The 20,240-nt window shown below is 36.6% G+C and overlaps 1 protein-coding gene and 1 pseudogene across 7 annotated transcripts in view; one reads left to right on the forward strand and one right to left on the reverse strand.

The window, feature by feature from the left end:
- ANKS1B (ankyrin repeat and sterile alpha motif domain containing 1B) overlaps positions 1–20,240 on the reverse strand; it is a 1,184,309-nt gene that overhangs the window by 1,021,979 nt on the left and 142,090 nt on the right. The window lies entirely within an intron of this gene.
- On the forward strand, positions 500–1,469 carry LOC114885035 (annotated as a pseudogene).

Raw genomic sequence — 20,240 nt, forward strand, 5'->3', positions numbered from 1 at the left:
AAAGAACTACAGATCAATATATCACTCATGAATACAGAAGCAAAAATTCTCAGCAAAATTCTAGCAAGTTGAATCCAACAATATATGAAAAGAACACTACACCATGATGAAATGGAGTTTATTTCAGGAATGCAAATTTGTTTTAACATTCATAAATTACTATATTAACAAACTAAAACAGAAAAATCATTATTATCTCAACAGATATGGAAATAGTATTTGCCAAACTCCAACATCAATTCCTAATAAAAACTGTTACTAAACTGGGAATAGAAGGGAATCTCATCAACCTATAAAATACATCTACAAAAAACTTATAGCTAACATAATCTTAATGATGAAAGACTGAATGTATTCCCCTTAAGATCAAGAACAGGGCAAGTTATGTCTGTTTCCCACTTCTACTCAACATGTTTCCGGAGGCTCTCTGCTTTTCTTCATTCAACAGACAGCTGATTTTCCTGTGCAGTGCCAGCTGCATCCCTAAGACATGATAGTGAAGATCGGAGTAGATGGATTTGTCTGTATCAGATATCTGGTCACCAGGGCTGCTTTTAACTCTGGCAAAGTGAAAAACGTTGCCGTCAATGACCCTTCATAGACCTGAACTTCATGGTCTACATGTTTCAATGTGATTCTACCCATGGCAAGTTTGATGGCACAGTCAAGGTTGAAACTGGGAAGCTTGTCATCAATGAAAAGTCCATCTCCATCTTCCAATAATGAGATCCTGCCAATGTCAAACGGGGTGATGCTGCTGCTGGATACATGGTGAAGTCCACTCATGTCTTCACTACCTTGGAGTAAGCTAAGGTTCGCTTGAAGGGTGAAGCCAAAAGGGTCATCATCTCTGCCCCTTTTGCTGAAACCCCCATGTTTGTGATGGGCATAAACCATGAGAAGTATGTCAACTCCCTCAAGATTGTCAGCAATGCCTTCTGCACCATCAACTGCCTGGCACCCCTGGCCAAGGTAACCATGACAACTTTGGCATCGTAGAGGGACTCATGACCACAGTCAATGCCATCACTGCCACCCAGAAGACAGAAAATTGATGGCCCCTCTGGGAAACTATACAGTGACAGCCACAGGGTCTCCCACAACATCATTTTGGCATCTACTAGCACTGCCAAGACTGTTGGCAAAGTCATTCCTGAGGTGAAGAGGAAGCATACCGGCATGGCCTTCTGTGTCCCCACCAACAGTATGATGATCATAGATCTGACTTGCCATCTGGAGAAAGCTGCAAATATAATGACACCAAAAAGGCGGTGAAGCAGGCATCAGAGGGCCCACTAAAGAGCATCCTGGGCTACACCGAAAATCTTGCTGTCTCCTGCAACTTTACCAGTGACACCCACTCTTTCACCCTTGATACCGTGGTTTGCATTGCCCTCAATAACCACTTTGTCAAGCTCATTTCCTGGTAGGACCATGAATTTGGCTACAGTAATAGGGCAGTGGACTGATGATCCACATGGCCTCCAAGGGGTAAAAGCCCTCTGGGCCACCAGCCACAGCGAGAACATGAGAGGAATAGAGATATGCTCAGCTGCTGGGGAGTCCTTGCCCCAACTCAATCCCCCAACACACTGAGAATCTCCCATTCTCAATACAGTTTCAATCCCAGACCACTTAAAGAATGGGAGGGGCTCAGAGAGCCCTACCTTGTCATATACCACCAATAACTATAATGTACGCAGTCAAAAAACTTTTTTGTACCAGAGATTTTAGCCAATGTAGTGGCTAGAAATGCAGTGAAAAGAAAAGGAAATAAAAGACATCCAGATTGTAAAGAAAGAAGAAAATCTATCTTTACTTGAAGACGACATAGTCATGTACGTAAAAAATCCTATGAAATCTACAAAAAAAAGCTACTAAAATTAAAATTGTGTTTAATTAGGGGAAGCTCTGTAAAAAATATAGGGAACTCTCTGACCTTTCTTCATAATACTTCCATAAATCTAAAATTATTTCAAAATAAAATGTTTAAAAAGGAAAACCTTACTCAAAAAAAAAACACCAAAAAAACACAACCAAAAAAGTGTGTTTAGCAAGTTTGCAAGAAACAACTCAATAGGTAAAAGTCAACTATATTTCTATATGCTAGCAAAGAACAATTAGAAATCAAAATATTTTTAAATATCATTTACAATATCAAGAAAAATATTAAATACTTAAGAATAAATTTGACAAAATATGTGCAAAGTTGTACACTAAAAACTACAAAATATTGCTGTGAAAAGTTAAAGAGGACCTAAACAAATGGTGAGATAATATCAAGTTCATGAATCAGAAGACTAAATATTTTTATGATGTTAATTTTCCACAGATTTATCTTTAGATTCAATACAATGCAATCAGAATCCCAGCAAGCTTTTTTTTGTAGAAATTCACTAATTCGAAAATTCATATGAAAATACAAAGGACCTAGGATAGCCAAAGCAACTCTGAAAAAGAACAAAGTTGGATACTTACACTACCTGATTTCAAGACTATGATAAAACTATAGTAAACAAGACATTGTATGGTATTAAAGATAGATTATTTGAAGAGAACAGAGGAATAGAAAGTCCACCTACACATATATGCAAGTGATTTTGACACAGGTGCAACAGCAATTCATTAAAGAACGAACAGTCTTATCAAAAAATTGTGTTGGAACAAATGGATATCCTTAGGCCATACCATATCCAAAACAAAACTGTATATCCTCACCACACCATATACAAAAATTCACTTAAAAATAAATCATAGATCTAAAAGCAAAACCTAAAACCATAAAACTTCTACAAGAAAATGTACAGGGAAATTTTTGTGACCTTGGATTAAGCAAAAATTTTTCTAGATTTTAATACCAAAGCACAACCCACACAAGAAAATTTGACAAATTGGACTTTAACAAAATTATGAGCTTCTGTTCTTCAAAGACACTGTTAAGAGAATGAAAAGGAAATGGGGACTGGGAGAAAAATTTTGCAAATCACATTTTCTTTTCTATTCTTTGATCCATAATAGATAAAAAAATCAATGACCTTAAAAAAAAAATGGGCAGGGCTTCCCTGGTGGCGCAGTGGTTGAGAATCTGCCTGCCAATGCAGGGGACATGGGTTCGAGCCCTGGTATGGGAGGATCCCACATGCAGCAGAGCAACTAAGCCCGTGAGCCACAACTACTGAGGCTGCGTGTCTGGAGCCTGTGCTCCAAGAGAGCCCGCAATAGTGAGAGGCCCGCGCACCGCGATGAAGAGTGGCCCCCACTCGCCGCAACTAGAGAAAGTCCTTGCACAGAAACGAAGGCCCAACACAGCCAAAATTAAAATAAAATAAAATAATTTAGCAGCTGTGAACCTGAGGGCAATATTCAAAAAAAAAAAAAAAATGGGCAAAGGATTTGAACAGATACTTCATCAAAGAAGATATACACATGGCAAGTAAGAACATGGAAAGGTGCTCAACATCATTTGTCTTGAGAGAAATGCAAATTAAAACCATGGGATACTACTCATATCTATTACAATGGTGCTGATTAAGAATACTTCACATACCAGTGTTGACAGGGATGTAAATCAACCACAACTCTCAAACACTGAACTACCATACAATCCAGTCATTCCACTCTAGATATTTAGTCAACAGAAATGACAGCATGTTTCTATACAAAGACTTATACATAAATATACATAGCAGCTTTATTTATACTAGCCCCAAACTGAAATAACCCAAATGTCTATTAACAGGTAAATCGATTTAAAAAATTGTGATATGGGTCTTCCCTGGTGGCGCAGTGGTTGAGAGTCCGCCTGCCAATGCAGGGGACACGGGTTCATGCCCCGGTCCGGGAAGATCCCACATGCCGCGGAGCAGCTGGGCCTGTGAGCCATGGCCACTGAGCCTGCGAGTCCGGAGCCTGTGCTCCGCAACGGGAGAGGCCACAACAGTGAGAGGCCCGTGTACCGCAAAAAAAAAAAAATTGTGATATGTTCATACAATGGAATGCTACTCAGCAATAAAAAGGAATGAAATATTCAAATATCCAACAACATTCGTTGAAAATCTAAATCAGTCAGGTTCTCAGATTGCTTCTTCTTCTTGAAACAGCAGAATGGGAGATTTATCCCCTGAAATGAATAAAACACATAGTCTCTGGATTAGAGGCAACAGGCCCAGATGAGGGCAGGGGAGCTAAATCGTATGAGGTAAAGAACTGAACTTTTTTTCCCCTCTCAATAATTAAAACACTTTTTCAGGATTTTTTATTGAATCATTCTTCCTCTTCCTGCTTCTTTCAAGTGTTAACTTTATCTTAAACTAAATTTTTATACAGGTATACCCCATTTTATTGCACTTCAATTTACTGTTTTGCAGATACTGATTTTTTTTTTTATATCTTTATTGGAGTATAATTGCTTTACAATGTTGTGTGAGTTTCTGCTGTACAACAAAGTGAATCAGCAATATGTATACATATACCCCCATATCCCCTCCCTCTTGAGCCTCTCTCCCACCCTCCCTATCCCACCCTTCTAGGTCACAAAGCATCAAGCTGATCTCCCCGTGCTATGCAGTAGCTTCCCACTAGCTATCTATTTTACATTTGGTAGTGTATATATGTCAATGCTACTCTCTTGCTTTGTCCCAGCTTCCCTTTCCCCCACTGTGTCCTAGTGGCAGGGCAGGCATAAAGATGCAGACGTAGAGAATGGACTTGCTTTTCTTTTTAACTGAAGATTTGTTGCAACTCTGTGTTGAACAAGTTTATCTTCACTGTTTTCTAACAGCATTTGCTCAATTCATGTCTCTGCAATTCATTTTAGTAATTCTCACAATATTTCAAATTCTTATTTATTACTATATTTGTTATGATGATCTATGAATTGTTTTGGGGCATCAAGAAATATGTCCACATAGGACAGTGAACTTGATGAATCTTGTACATGTTCTGACGGCTCCACAGACCGCCATTCTCCACCTCTCTCCCTCTCCTGAGGCCTCCCTCTTCCCCAAGACACAGTATTGAAATGAGGACAATTAATAACCCTACAGTGACCTCTAAGTGTTCAAGTGAAAGAAAGAATTACACATCTCTCACTTTAAATCAAAAGCTAGAAATGATTAAGCTTAGTGAAGACATGTCAAAAGCCACGACAGGTTAAAATCTAGGCCTGTTGCACTAAACAGTTAGCCACATTGTGAATGCAAGGGAAAAGTTTTTGAAGGAAATTAAAAGTGCAACTCCAATGAACACATAAATGATAAAAAAGTGAAACAGCCTTACCGCTGATAAGAAGAAAGTTTTAGTGGTCTGGATAGAAGATCAAATGAGCCACAACATTCCCTTAAGCAAAAACCTAATGCAGAGCAAGACCCTAACTCTCTTCAATTCTATGAAGGCTGAGAGGGAGGTGAAAAGGCTGCAGAAAACCAGTTTGAAGCCAGCAGAGGTTGGTTCATGAGATTTAAGGAAAGACTATCTCCATCACATAAAAGTGCAAGATGAGGGAATTCCCTGGCAATCCAGCGGTTAGGACACTGCACTCCCACTACAGGGGGCCTGGGTTTGTTCCCTGGTCGGGGAACTAAGATTCCAGTAAGATAGATAGATAGATAGATAGATAGATAGATAGATAGATAGATAGATAGATAGATAAATTTTAAAAACCAACACACACACACACACAAGTGCAAGATGAAGCAGCAAGTGCTAATGTAGAAGCTATAGCAAGCTATCCAGAAGATCTAACTAAAATAACTAATGAAAGTAGCTGCGCTAAACAACAGATTTTCAGTGTAGACAAAACAGTCTTACTTTAGAAGACTATGCCATCTAGGACTTTCATAGCTAAAGAGAAGTCAACATCTGGCTTCAAAGCTTCAAAGGACAGGCTGACTCTCTTGTTAGGAACTAATGCACCTGGTGACTTTAAGCCAACTGTAAATCAACTATACTTCATTTTTTAAAATTAATTAATTAATTAAAAATAAATTGAAGCCAATGCTCATTTACCATTCTGAAAATCCTAGGGCCCTTAAGACTTATGCTAAATCTACTCTATAAATGGAACAAGAAAGCCTGGATGATAGCCCATCTGTTTACAACGTGGTCTATTGAATATTTTAAGCCCACTGTTGAGACCGACTGCTCAGAAAACAAGATTCCTTTCCAAATATTACTGCTCAATGACAATACACCTGGTCACCCAAGAACTCTGATGGAGATGTACAATAAGATTAATGTTGTTTTCACACCTGCTAACAAAACATCCATTCTACAGCCCACATATCAAGAAGTAACTTCAACTTTCAAGTCTTATTATTTAAGATACATTTCATAAGGCTAAATCTGCCATAGATAATGATTCCTCTGATGGATCTGGGCAAAGTCAATTGAAAACCTTCTGACTTAGACGCAAGAGGGAGGAGATATGGGGATATATGTATATGTATAGCTGATTCACTTTGTTATAAAGAGGAAACTAACACCATTGTAAAGCAATTATACCCCAATAAAGATGTTAAAAAAAAAAAAAGAAAACCTTCTGGAAAGGATTCACCCTTCTGAAAGACATTAAGAATATTTGTGATTCATGGGAAGAGGTCAAAATACTAACAGGAATTTGGAAGAAGTTGATTCCAACTCTCATGGCTGACTTTCAGGGGCTCAAGACTTCAGTGGAGGAAATAACTGCAGATGTGGTGGAAGTAGCAAGAGAACTAGAATTAGAAGTAGAAACCAAAGATGTGACCAAACTGCTGCCATCTCATGATATACCTTGAATAGATGAAGAGGTGCTTCTTATGAATGAGCAACAAAAGTGGTTTCTTGAGACAGAATCTATTCCTGGTGAAGGCACTGTGAAGACTGTTGAAATGACAACAAAGAATTTAGAATACCACATAAACTTAGTTGATAAAGCAGCAACAAGGTTTGAGAGGACTGACTCCAATTTTGAAAGAGGTTACATTATGGGTAAAATGCTATGAGACAGCACCCCCTGCTACAAAGAAATCGTTCATGGAAGGAAGAGTTCATCGATGGGGCAAACTTCATTGTCGTCTTATTTTAAGACATTGCCACAGCCGCCCCAAACTTCAGCAACCACCACCCAGATCAGTCAGCAGCTATCAATACAGAAGTAAGACCCAACACCAGCAAAAAGATTACAACTTGCTAAAGGCTCAGATGATGGTTATGATTTTTTAGCAATAAAGAATTTTTCAATTAAGGTATGTACATTGCTTTTTTAATATAATGGTATTGTACACTTAACAGACTACAGTATAGAGTAAACATAACTTCTATATGCGCTGGGAAACAAAAACAGTTCATGTGACTTGCTTTATTGCGATATATGCTTTACTGCAGTGGTCTGGAACCAAACTGACAATATCTTGAAGGTAAGCCAGTATGTACTGTTGGTCTGTTTCTAGGGGTTCTCTTGTATTCACCAATTTCTCTATTCTCTAGAATCACTTTTTTTTTTTTTTTTTTTAGTATTGTCTATAATTGGTGGTATATAGATCCCATAATGACTTAATTTCACAATCTTTTTCCTGAAACTTCCTCTAGATGCCTATGAAATAAAAGTATTAATATGAAGGCTACAGGCACAAAAATATTTACTGTATAATTTTAATAGTAAAAAAGAGAAAGCTCATGAATGCCCATCAAAAAGGGAAAAATTAATTAGGATTTATCTACACCATGGAATATTATGCAACTATTAAAACAAGTAAGTTTGATCTATATGTACTGACCTTGAAAACATATTAAATGAAAAAAGCAAGTTTCATAATATTGTGTGAATGTGTCAATATCCTAAATGCTTTACATACATTGACTCATTTACATCCACACAACTATAAGACAGAGATTGTTATTATTCCCATTATACTGATGTTAAACATTTGCATTAACATAGACAAACGCATGCAAAAATAATTAGTCGTCTCTGAATTGTCTGAATAGTCAAAATTATCAAGTATTTTTCAAGGAAAATTTTTTCTAAAACAATAAAATATGAAGGAGAAAAGACAGGTTTGCTCCAGATTGTAAAGAGCCTTATAACATGCCAAGAAGCTTAGCCTTTATCCTATAAGCACTGTGGACCTAGAGGGTTATCAGAAAGATACTACGCATGTTTCTGGATCGGGTCAGTGTTTTATTATTTTTTTTATATTTTTTATTTTTTAATTATTTTTTAAAATATTTATTTGGCTGCATGGAGTCTTTTTTATTTTATTTTATTTATTTATTTATTTTTGGCTGTGTTGGGTCTTCGTTTCTGTGCGTGGGCTTTCTCTAGTTGCAGCGAGCGGGGGCCACTCTTCATCGCAGTGCGCGGGCCTCTCACTGTCGCAGCCTCTCTTGTTGCGGAGCACAGGCTCCAGACGCGCAGGCTCAGTAGTTGTGGCTCACGGGCCTAGTTGCTCCGCAGCATGTGATATCTTGCCAGCCCAGGGCTTGAACCCGTGTCCGCTGCATTGGCAGGTAGATTCTCAACCACTGTGCCACCAGGGAATCCCTGCATGGAGTCTTAGTTGCAGCATGTGGGATCTTTCATTGTGGCACGCAGGCTCCAGAGTGTGTGGGCTTAGTTGCCCCGTGGCATGTGGGATCTTAGGTCCCTGACCAGGGATCGAACATGCATCCCCTGCATTGGAAGGAGGATTCTTAACCACTGGACCACCAGGGAAGTCCCTGGGGTCAGTATTTTATAATGAGAGCTCTTTCTAAAGACAGTTGGAAGGTGAAGAGAGTGAACAAATTGGTTGCAGGGAGTCAGGTTAGTAGTCTGTTTTAACAATCTAGGGAAGAAACAAAGAAATCTGAACTAGTGGATATACAGAGGTAGAGAAGAGAGAGGAAACTCAAGTAGACATGTCTAAAATAAAAACCTATGGGAGATGGTATCCATATGAATAGGATAAGAACAAAAGAATGACTGAGATTTCTACCATGAGTGAAATGCATGGAAGATGGGATATCTCCATTAGAGAGAACTGCGAGGGCACTGGTGTCTTTTGGGGAAAGCCAAGTTTTAGTTAAAGGTGACTAGCACACTATGTTGCTCAGGAATACCTCTGGCAAAGCATGGAAAAGAAATGAGAAAATACTGTAAATTAACTCAAATTATTTTTAAATTTCCTGCATGTTATTAGACCTTATAAATATTTAGTAGGGGAAGATATGATATTTATAACAAAAGTAAGATTCAAGGTCTATAGATTTCATTTACCTATACCATCTCAGTTCCCCATTATCAAAAAAAAAAAAAGAATTAATTATAATAGGAGCATGGGGAAAAAAATCTCCAATGCATGTCTCCTTTCCTAAACAGAATGAATGTGGATACATCTTTTTTTAAACAAGGAGGTTCAGAATAGAATTTAGCATACATATAAATATATTTGACTACCTTAGGCACATATCCACATATCCATAGAACATCCACACACACTTGAAAGATTATAAATAAGCCAGACTCAGACCTTCCAACTAAAAAGTTAATTAAAAATATAATAAACTTTGATGTTTATAAGCTCAAGCTTTGAGCTAATGTTCTACTTCATTCCAACTTTTTGCACTGCACTCCTCTTGTTTCTCAATGATAATCTTTAAATTCAAAAAGAGGGCCTATATTAAAACCTTGATAAACTTAAGGCTGTTTTATAAAATATAAGAATTTCTAAATACCTTTAAGAGATGTCTTGAAAGAGTTTTAAATCTTATTACATATTTATTCCCAAAAGGGAAATATATAGATCCTTGGTCTTAGTCTAATATATACTCAATTCCATCTCCTATACTAACTTGTCTATATTTTATATTCTGTATGTGAGAATTCATACCGAGAATGAATGCTCTGAGACGATATGAGAGCCCCAATTACCAAATATTTAATTTCCTTTGTTATGCTATTTGTACTAATATATCAAATTGGATTAGTACATTTTAGAATATAAACAAAATAGGTTTTCCACAGAAATTTCAAATAACCTGGACGTTCATTAATGAGAATACTATGTTCCCTAAGCTCTCACATATTTAAGATTACATCTAAATAAACTGTAAATCTGAGTTTCTTGGGCCAATACAATCTTGTGTATATCAAACAAGACTTAAACACAGTTACTCCACAAATTGATCATCATTATACCCTCTACCAACCTATGGGACAAATTCTTCAGGAGCAACATAAAACCTTTCAGCTTTTCTTGATTCTTATCTGACTCTTGACACTTGAGGTCACTCCAAGGCTCCAGATATGAAAACGTACAGAATGTGCATCGAACGCCTCAAGCAGGGTCAGAGTATGTAGAAATGGTCTTCTGACACGTCATATAATTTCAAGCAATGAAAACAACGGCCTGTTCTTTTCAATCCATATCTTAACAGTTTGCTTCCATCTTTGGATGAACTGGACACGTGCACATGCAATTGAGTACTGTAAGTTAAGTTCTCATCTCCATAGTGATGATGTAATTTTATTAACATGGCCTAGAAGTATCTCATATGGGTGTAATAAGTCTGGAATAACGTGGGCCATACATGTAAATTTAAATGTTCTAGTAGCCACATTAAAAAGATTTTAAAAAGAGATGAAATTAGTTTTTTGTATATTTTATTTAACCTAGTATATCCAAACATCATCATTTCAATATGGAATATAAAAATTATTGAGGTATTTTACATTTTCTGTACTGTTGTCAAAATCAGTGTTTATTTTACATTTATAGCACACTGCAATTAGGACTAGTCATATTTCAAGTGCTTTATAGCCTCACATGGACAGTGGCTACTCTATCGCACTACATAGGGTAGTCCTACATAATTATTTTCAGAAAAAAAGAAAAAACAAGATTAACTCTGAAATTTTTAAATGCCTTCTAAAAATAACTGAAAAGACTAGCTTTGTAGCAAATAAATGCCCATGTGATTGAGTCCCAGAAAATATCTTGAACAATTTCTTACCGTTTGAGCAAGATAAAATATGTAATAGACCAAGTATATAGTCACATCAGAGACTGTAAATGCACAATATTACATAAGTAATATTAGGGAGCACCATAGCCAAAATTATACTAACCAAACATTTTCTAATGAATAATATGCACCTTGATTGCTTGATGTAACTCTCAATAATAACTATTCACACAGCAAATCAGAATCGGTGAACTGTGAGCAGAAATAACTCTTTGAGTTATAATTATACAACTTATCATCTCTCTACTAAACATACAGTATACACCACAAGATAGCATTTTATAATATGAGAAGGAATTTGCAACCATGAAGAGAAACATAGTTAAGAAAACCTAAGAGTAAAACTAGAGCATCTATTTCAACCCAGTTTCAACTTTGTAATTCGTGCTAAGTGTAAAACGTATTCCTTCCAGCCCTCAACTTCTCTTCTTCACCTAGATATAACTCCTGAAAAATAAACTAACAGACAAGGCAGATTAAGCTCTCATTGCTATGCAAGCACTGATTTTGGTGGCAATTGTTCTTATCCTCATGTTCTTTTCTTAGGTAACAATATTTCCAAGGGTACTGTGGTAGGCAGAATAATGGTACCCCAAAGATGTCTATGTCCTAATCACCGGAATCTGAGAATATGTCACGCTGCATGGCAAGGGAGAATTAAAGTTGTAAATGGAATTACACTGCTAATCAGCTGACCTTAGCCTGGATTTTTTTTTCTTAAATCTGCATGGCTAGAACCACTAAAATAATGAGAGTGTAATTCTTATCTTCTTGATGAACTTAATGGCATGCCTGGCAGGCTTTCACCATTTAGTATGATGTCTGCTGTTGGCTTCTCATGGATACATTTTCACCATATTAAGGAAGTTTTTATTACTTTGTTAATGAACAAGAAGCAGCAGAATAGCATAGTGGCTAAAAAGCACACTCAGGATTCAAACTGCCTAAATTTGAATAATGGTTCCATTTCTAACTGCATGACCTTGGGAAGATTATGTAACCACTCTGTGCCTCAGTTTCCTCATCTATAAAATGAACATACCAGTAATAGCTACTTCATAAGGATGTTGTGAAGATCAGATAGACCCACGAAAAGTGCTAGTACAGTGCCTGACACATAGTAATCATCATGTCTGTAGGAAGAGTAAGGAAGGAATGTTCTTATGATTTGTTAAATTTATTTAGGGTCTTTCAGGATGAGTATATGTTTTCTCCTTTAATACATTAATATTATTATTTTTATTTATTTATGTATTTATTTATGGCTGCGCTGGGTCTTTGCTGCTGCGCGTGGGCTTTCTCTAGTTGCGAGAGGAGGCTACTCTTTGTGGTGATGCACGGTGGTTTCTCTTGTTGCGGTGTCCGGGCTCTAGGCACGAGTAGTTGTGGCTCGCGGGCTCTAGAGCACAGGCTCAGTAGTTGTGGCACACGGGATTAGTTGCTCCTTGGCATGTGGGATTTTCCTGGGCCAGGGCTCGAATTGAACCCGTGTCCCCTGCATTGGCAGGCGGATTCTCAACCACTGTACCACCAGAGAACCCAATTCTTTTCTTTTTTAAAATAAATTTATCTATTTATTTATTTACTTATTTATTTAATTTTTGGCTGTGTTGGGTCTTCACTGCTACGCACGGGGGCTACTTTTTGTTGCAATGTGCGGGGCTTCTCATTGCAGTGTCTTCTCTTGTTGTGCAGCATGGGCTCTAGACATGCGGGCTTCAGTAGTTGTGGCATGCGGGCTCTAGAGCGCAGGCTCAGTAGTTGTGGCACACATGCTTAGTTGCTCTGCAGCATGTGGGATCTTCCCAGACCAGGGCTCGAACCTGCGTCCCCTGCATTGTCAGGCAGATTCTTAACCACTGCGCCACCAGAGAAACCCTAATTAATCCTTGATGAGAACCGTCTTTACACTCCTGAAGGTAAACTTGTCTACCTATGGGGTATATTTTAATGTAATCCTGGATTGCTATTTGTAATTTAGGGTTTTGCATCCATATTCATATGTAAAATCAGTCACCAGTTTTTTCTGGTCTCTTCAGTTTTGGTATCAGGGTTATGTAAATGAAGAGTTTTCTGCCTTTTTTTAATCTCCAGAATAAGTCAACTAACATAGAAAGTGTTTGTTACTTGAATATTTGAAAGAACAAACATGTAAAATCATCTAGGACTAGCACTTTTTCGGAGTAAATCCTTAAAACTTCCAGTGTCTACTATGGTTACTGATCTATCAATACTGTCAACCTCATCTTGGATCAATTTTGTAATTTACATTTTTCCTAGGAAATCAACTATTTCCATTTAGGTTTTCTAATTTATTGAAAAAATTGCACATATTTTTATATTTATTACTATCTTCTGTATTTATAGTTCTATTACCATTTTCATTCCTAATGTGCTATATTATTCTTCTTTCCTCGGTTTGCCTAGGTGGGTCTATTTTATTGTCATACTCAAAGATTCAATTAGCTTTATTTTTATCAAACATCTACTGAATGTGTTACTTATTCATGTATTTGTTTGTTTACTTTCTAATTACTTTCTGTTCTTAACTATAAGAATTCAATCATCTATTTATTATATTATATCCTTTTTTTCTAGCTCTTTGAGTTGAATGCTTAACTCATTTAATTTTATTCTTTCTTATTTAAAAGCGGGACTTCCCTGGCAGTCCAGTGGCTAAGACTCCGTGCTTACACCACAGGGGGCTCGGGTCCAATCCCTGGTTGAGGAAGTAAGATATCACATGCTGTGCCACGGCCAAAAAATAAATAAATATATATATTTTTTAAAGAGTATTACAGGTTATGACATTTCTACTGACTGTAGGTTTGTCCACATCACTTAGGTTTTGACAAGTCATATTTTCATATCAATTGCTACATATACAGTGTGTAATTCAGCTGTGATTTCCCTTTTACCCTGAAAATTGTACTCATTTTAAAATTTGTTAAGTGTTTAGATTCACTTTCTCTTAATGATATATTTCCAGTTTTGTTGGGTGGGCCAAAAGGTTCATTCTGTTTTTTCTGTAAGATGGCTCTAGTAATACTTAGTTGTCTTTAACTTCATTTGAAACAATTTTGTTAGACTGTATGTGACAGCTGTCATATCAGCATGCATGTAAGAAAACCCATCAAAACTGGTGAATTTTTGCAGACATTTTAGTACTGAAGATGGAAGAAAAAGGCAACATTTTCGGCATATTATGTTTCATTATTTCAAGAAGGGTAAAAACGCAACTGAAACACACAAAAAGATTTGTGCAGTGTAAGAAGGCGCTGTGACAGATCAAACATGTCAAAAGTGATTTGTGAAGTTTTGTGCTGGAGATTTCTCGCTGGACGATGCTCCATGGTCAGGTAGATCAGTTGAAGTTGATAGCGATCAAATTGAAACAATAATTGAAGACAATCAACGTTATACCACGCGGGAGATAGCTGACATACTCAAAATATACAAAGCAAGTCTTGACAATCATTTGCACCAGCTTGGTTATGTGAATCACCTTGATGTTATGGGTTCCACACAACTTAAGCAAAAAAAACTTTTTTAACCATATTTCTGCATGCAATTCTCTACTTAAACATAATGATAACGTTCCATTTTTAAAACAAATTGTGACGGGCAACGAAAAGTGGATACTGTACAATAATGTGGAATAGAAGAGAACGTGGGGCAAGCGAAATGTGAACCACCACCAACCACACCAAAGGCCGGTCTTCATCCAAAGAAGGTGATGCTGTGTATATGGTGGGATTGGAAGGGACTCCTCTGTTATGAGCTCCCTCCAGAAAAACAAACGATTCATTCCAACAAGTACTGCTCCCAATCAGACCAACTGAAAGCGACATTAGATGAAAAGCATCCAGAATTAGTCAATAGAAAATGCATAATCTTCCATCAGGATAACACAAGACTGCCTGTTTCTTTGATGACCAGGCAAACACTGTTACAGCTTGGCTGGGAAGTTCTGATTCATCTGCCGTATTCACCAGACATTGCACCTTCGGATTTCCATTTATTTCAGTCTTTACAAAATTCTCTGAACGGAGAAAATTTCGATTCCCTGGAAGACTGTAAAAGGCACCTGGAACAGTTCTTTGCTCAAGAAGATAAAAAATGTTGGGAAAATGGAATTATGAAGTTGCCTGAAAAATGGCAGAAGGTAGTGGAACGAAAGAGTGAATACGTTGTTCAATAAAGTTCTTGGTGAAAATGAAAAATGTGTCTTTTATTTTTACTTAAAAAACCAAAGGCACTTTTTGGCCCACCCAATACCACATTATACTCACAGCATAATTATTCAACTTCAAATAATTTATTTAGATTTTCTTTGAAAACTAGTATGTAGTTTTATGTTACATAAGCAGTAAGTGTATTCTCTGTTTCTAAAGGTGAGATGTATATTTTTCAAGCTTATTAACTGCATAATTCATACCATCTATAAGCCTAGTTTCTCTACTTCATCATCAAATTCTGAGAAGTGTTACCATGCATAGTAAGTATATCTCTGTGATTGAACTGTCATAAAACTTTCTTTGAATTTCTAAATTTGCTTGTTTTGTTATATTCTTCAGTTGAGCAAAAGAATGATACATCTTTATAAATTATGTATTGCCAGAAAATTGGTTTAATTCCATATAATGGTCTCTATCTTAAAATATATTTTGTCTGTAATTAATATTGCCAGCTCAGCTTTCTCTTCGTTTATATATAACTGGTATAGTTTTGACTATCCATTTATTTTCCTTCTATTTCTATCATTTTATCTTGGCTATATCTCTTGAAAACAGCATAGCCACGGTTGGCTTTTTTTGTTTTATAATCTAAGAAGCTTTGTCTTTTAATTTTTTTATGAATTTTATTTATTTTTTTATACAGCAGCTTCTTATTAGTTATCCATTTTATACATATTAGTGTATATATGTCAATCCCAATCTCCCAATTCATCCCACAACCACACCCCCGCCACTTTCCCCCTTTGGTGTCCATACGTTTGTTCTCTACATCTGTGTCTCTATTACATTTGGTATTATTCCTATGACTAAATTTTATGTAATGTCTTTATTATCCTGTTCTTTTTTCCTCTTTTCTTTTTTCTGTTTTCATGTTCAAGCTTTCTTCATTTCTTTTTCTCTAGTTATTCTTCCTTATCATTTTATTTCTATTATATTAGTCCTCTACTTTTTTGCAAATACATTAAACTGTTATTTCTTACTGGTGTCAAGAATTAAATTGTAACCATGTCCATCCTTAACAAAGTATAATTTGCATCTTTCTTTTCTCATCTTCACTCCAAAGGCTTGATGAAATAATGTGGAATTTTAATGCTATATTACTATTTCCTCTTTATGACTTTTATTTCAGAAACATTTCCTAATAATTGTGTTATATTTTACAACCATATTATCAACAGTGATTTAGGTTTTACTAGTTTCCTACTCAACGTGGTTTCTTATTTAACAAGATTATATGTAATATGGTTAGTATCTTTTGCTGCCTTGAGGTAACCAACAGTCACAAGGACTACAACAAGGATAGCCATGTTCATGAAAGGCATAGGTACTGGCATGAGATTCTTCCACCTCAGATCTGCAAGGAGTCTTTAACTTTAAGAGATAAGAAAAAAGGACTGAGAGTGTAAAACAAAGAATGTTGCTCACCAACCAGTTCTATAAGGAATAAATCATTAGCCACTGTAGTTGCTGACCAACATGCACCCTGAGAGGAATTCGGGATAAAAAACAGGATAAGGCATTCTGTGCTTTGAAAAAACAAGCCCCTTAGAAAGTTGATGTATATCTCAGGAAGAAGTTTAATGAACCCAGATTCTTGCATCTTCCCATACACAGAAGAGCACTAAAATCATTAACTTGAGATATCTGTTCTTTGTAACTAGCAGTAATCTTTTACCAAGATGTATGCTTGACTGCACGTACTCCCTAGCCAAATCATATATATATTCGCTTCTCTCCTATCTCTTTAGAGCAACTTTCTCAGAGCTACTGAGAGGCTGTCTCCTGGACTATAGTCCTCTTCTCTGAATACAACTTAAATTCACAACTGTTGTGTTGTTCATTTTTCTTTAAGTCAACAGGAGTATAACATGGTCACATTTGGGGGAATGTAGTCTTTGTGTAGAGAGGCTGTCTGTTTGCCTCCCCTCCTCCAAGTGTAGCAGAAAAACACTTAACTGATTTCCCTCCCCAAAGCCCAGGGAAGTGGGGGGTACCAAGAAAAAAGTTGGGGAGTGTCTGTAAGAAGGAATAACTGACAAGTACTGTCCAGGATTAAACATTCTCTTTGCTGACCTACCCCAGACCTTCTGGAGTTGAAGCAGAGTGGGAGTAGAGGAAGAAGATGGGGAAACATTGGTCTGGAATGGCAAATGTTCCTGGTCAGAAAGCATATTTTCTAAAAGTATGGAATATGGATTCTGTCCAGACCCAGGGGAGCCTAAATTGGGGTAGCAATTGGTAGATGCAATTGGGAGCCACAGGCAGACCATCAATCAATGCAGCAGTAGGTAAAAAGGCACTAGAGGAATATAGCCTGAGGCTTCCTGCTAGGTGTGGCAGCATCCACCTGTGGGAAGCTGTGGACAAACCAGTTTAGGAATAATGACAAGGAGAAAAGGGTCAAAAACCTTGCCATGGGCTGTCACATTGTATAAGACATCTTTTGGCCCTTTGCCCTCCTCCTAGAAAAGTGAAGAGGGGATTCAGGGGCAGAGGGAACAGGAAGGTGAGGGAAGAGGTATGAGTGCTGTCTACATATTCCTCTTCACACAATACAAAGGGAGAAAGCTTTGAATGAAACATGAGAATGAAGCTTTCAAACGGACGGAACTGACAAAACTGAAGACCTAAACTACCATATATCAAGACTTAATGTAAAACAGTACAGTTCAGGCAGTGAGGTGTTGACATAAATAGATCAATGGAACAGAACAGAGCCCAGAAATAGACTCCAATCTATATGACCCCTTGATTTATGACAAAGGTGATACAGAAGTACAATGAGGCAATTATGGTCTTCTTATTAAATAATGCTGAGTCAATTTGATATCTATATTAAAAACGTGAATCTCAACCCCCACCTTAAGTTATATATAAAAATAAATTCTAGATTAATTATAGATATAATTATGAAAAATAAAGCAATAAAACTACTAGCGAAAATACAATATATCCATGACCTTCAAATAAAAATTTCCATGAAAGAAGCAGACAAAAACCACCATGAAGGAAAATACTTGACCAACTGGACTACATTAAAAAAACTGTTTTTCATCAATGGACACCATTAACACAATAAAAAGACAAAACAACAGAGTGAGAGAAGATAATTGTGTGTATTTGCTATCTATTTTCTGAAATGCCTGTTCAATATTTGTCCACTTTGTATTAGTTTGTGTGCCATTAAAATTTTTTTAATTGATTTTTAGGAGTTCTTTATGTGTTTGGTTATAAGACCCTTGTCAGACATACTCACACACAGAGAGAACTGCTCAACTTCATTAGTCATCAAGAAAAATACAAATTAATACCACAACAAGATACCACTACATCCACCAGAATGACTAAAATGAAAACCAAGTGTTAGCAAGGATGTGAAGCAACTAGAATTCTCATATGCTGCTAGCAGAAACATAGCATAACTTTTCAAAGACTGAAAAGTTATTTAACAGTATTTATTTAAAAATTAAATACATAAAAATTATGTATTTAATTTAAAAATTCACATATGCACACTCTATGACTAGCAGTTCAAGAATTCTTACCTATATTTACCAAAAGATATGTACAAGCATATACTATTCATAATAGTAAAAAACTATCCATCAATTGTAGAAAGAATAACCTGTAGTATATTCACAACGTACAGTAGAATATTACACAGCAATGAAAAGGAATAAATTATTCTCCACAAATGAATGAGTTTTACAAACATAAAACTAAGCAAAAAATGTCATATATAGAAGAATCATATGGTATGTTCCATCTAAATAAGTTCAAACTGAGGAAAGCTAATCTACTGTGTTAGAAATCAAGACAATAATTACCCTTAGAGGGTATAGTAAGTAGAACACAGCACAACTGGGGTTTCTGGAGTGTTAGTAAAATTCTATTTCTTGATTTTTCAGTCTAAAAGGAGAAAAAGTCAAATTGATATTGGCCTTCTTGTCTGTAACAGTGGATGCTAAAAGACAGTGGAGCAGTGTATTCAGAGTTCCACAGGAAAAATATTCTGACAGTATTGTATGCATTCAACTTATAGATGTGTAGCTATTTTTTATGGTACTGTGATATCGTGACTTGTAATAAGAAATACATATATTTGGCCTTTGTCCAGTTTCTGGCACAGAGCTCCTAAAACCCTAGGAATTTCCTAAGAGATAAGAGCAATAAAGGTACCTTTTGTCATATTAATGAGGTGACTTTTGGACTGCACCTAAGGATAGGGGTTGGTTGCCAGGAGACCCAACCGAGTGATTAGAGGGTTAGAACTTTGAGTCCCACCTCTGTGACCTTAGAGAAGGGGAGGGGGGCTGGAGGAACCAATCTCTAATGGCCAGTGATTTAATCACTCATGCTCATGTAACAGATGTGACATAATATAATTCATTGGATTTTACAATTATATATGTACTTCTCTGTGGGTTTATTTAAACAAAATGAGCAAGAGTAAGTCTTAATAGCTGGAATGTGACTATTTTAATAAAAGAAAGTAAAAACATATAGAATTAGAGTTAGATGTCATTAAAGAGCATGCTATTCATTCACCAGGCAAGAGAATTTCTACAGAACACAGTGGTAATAGAAACTGAAAAAAAAATTTGTTTTGTAAGATTTATACCTCATGACATAAGAATTTTCAATTAGTTCAGTTATATCAATTAATCTTTCCTTTACTTGAGATATTTATTCTGATCCACCTTTACTTGAGGTATTTATTCTGATTCAACTTCATTTGGCCAGAGAACTTCCTTGAGGAATTTTGTCTGAGAAGTCTATCTTGGTACCTTTCTTGGGTTCCTGGACCTAATTCCAATGTGTGTAGGGGCCAGGGTGGGGGAGGGCTCTCACACAATACCAGCATGGTGTCTGAGAATTCAACTTAATTCAACTCAGTTCTGACACTATCTACCCAGAGATAGCATCATATTCTGCAGGTAAAGGGCTCTCTGTCCAACAAGACTGCCCTCCACTTCAGATGTCAATCTCAAGCCCAGGTTGTTACTAGTGCTTCTG

Source organism: Monodon monoceros, unplaced genomic scaffold (assembly GCF_005190385.1).
Source record: "Monodon monoceros isolate NGI ecotype Baffin Bay Population unplaced genomic scaffold, NGI_Narwhal_1 Super_Scaffold_6, whole genome shotgun sequence".
NCBI classification, from domain to species: domain Eukaryota; kingdom Metazoa; phylum Chordata; class Mammalia; order Artiodactyla; family Monodontidae; genus Monodon; species Monodon monoceros.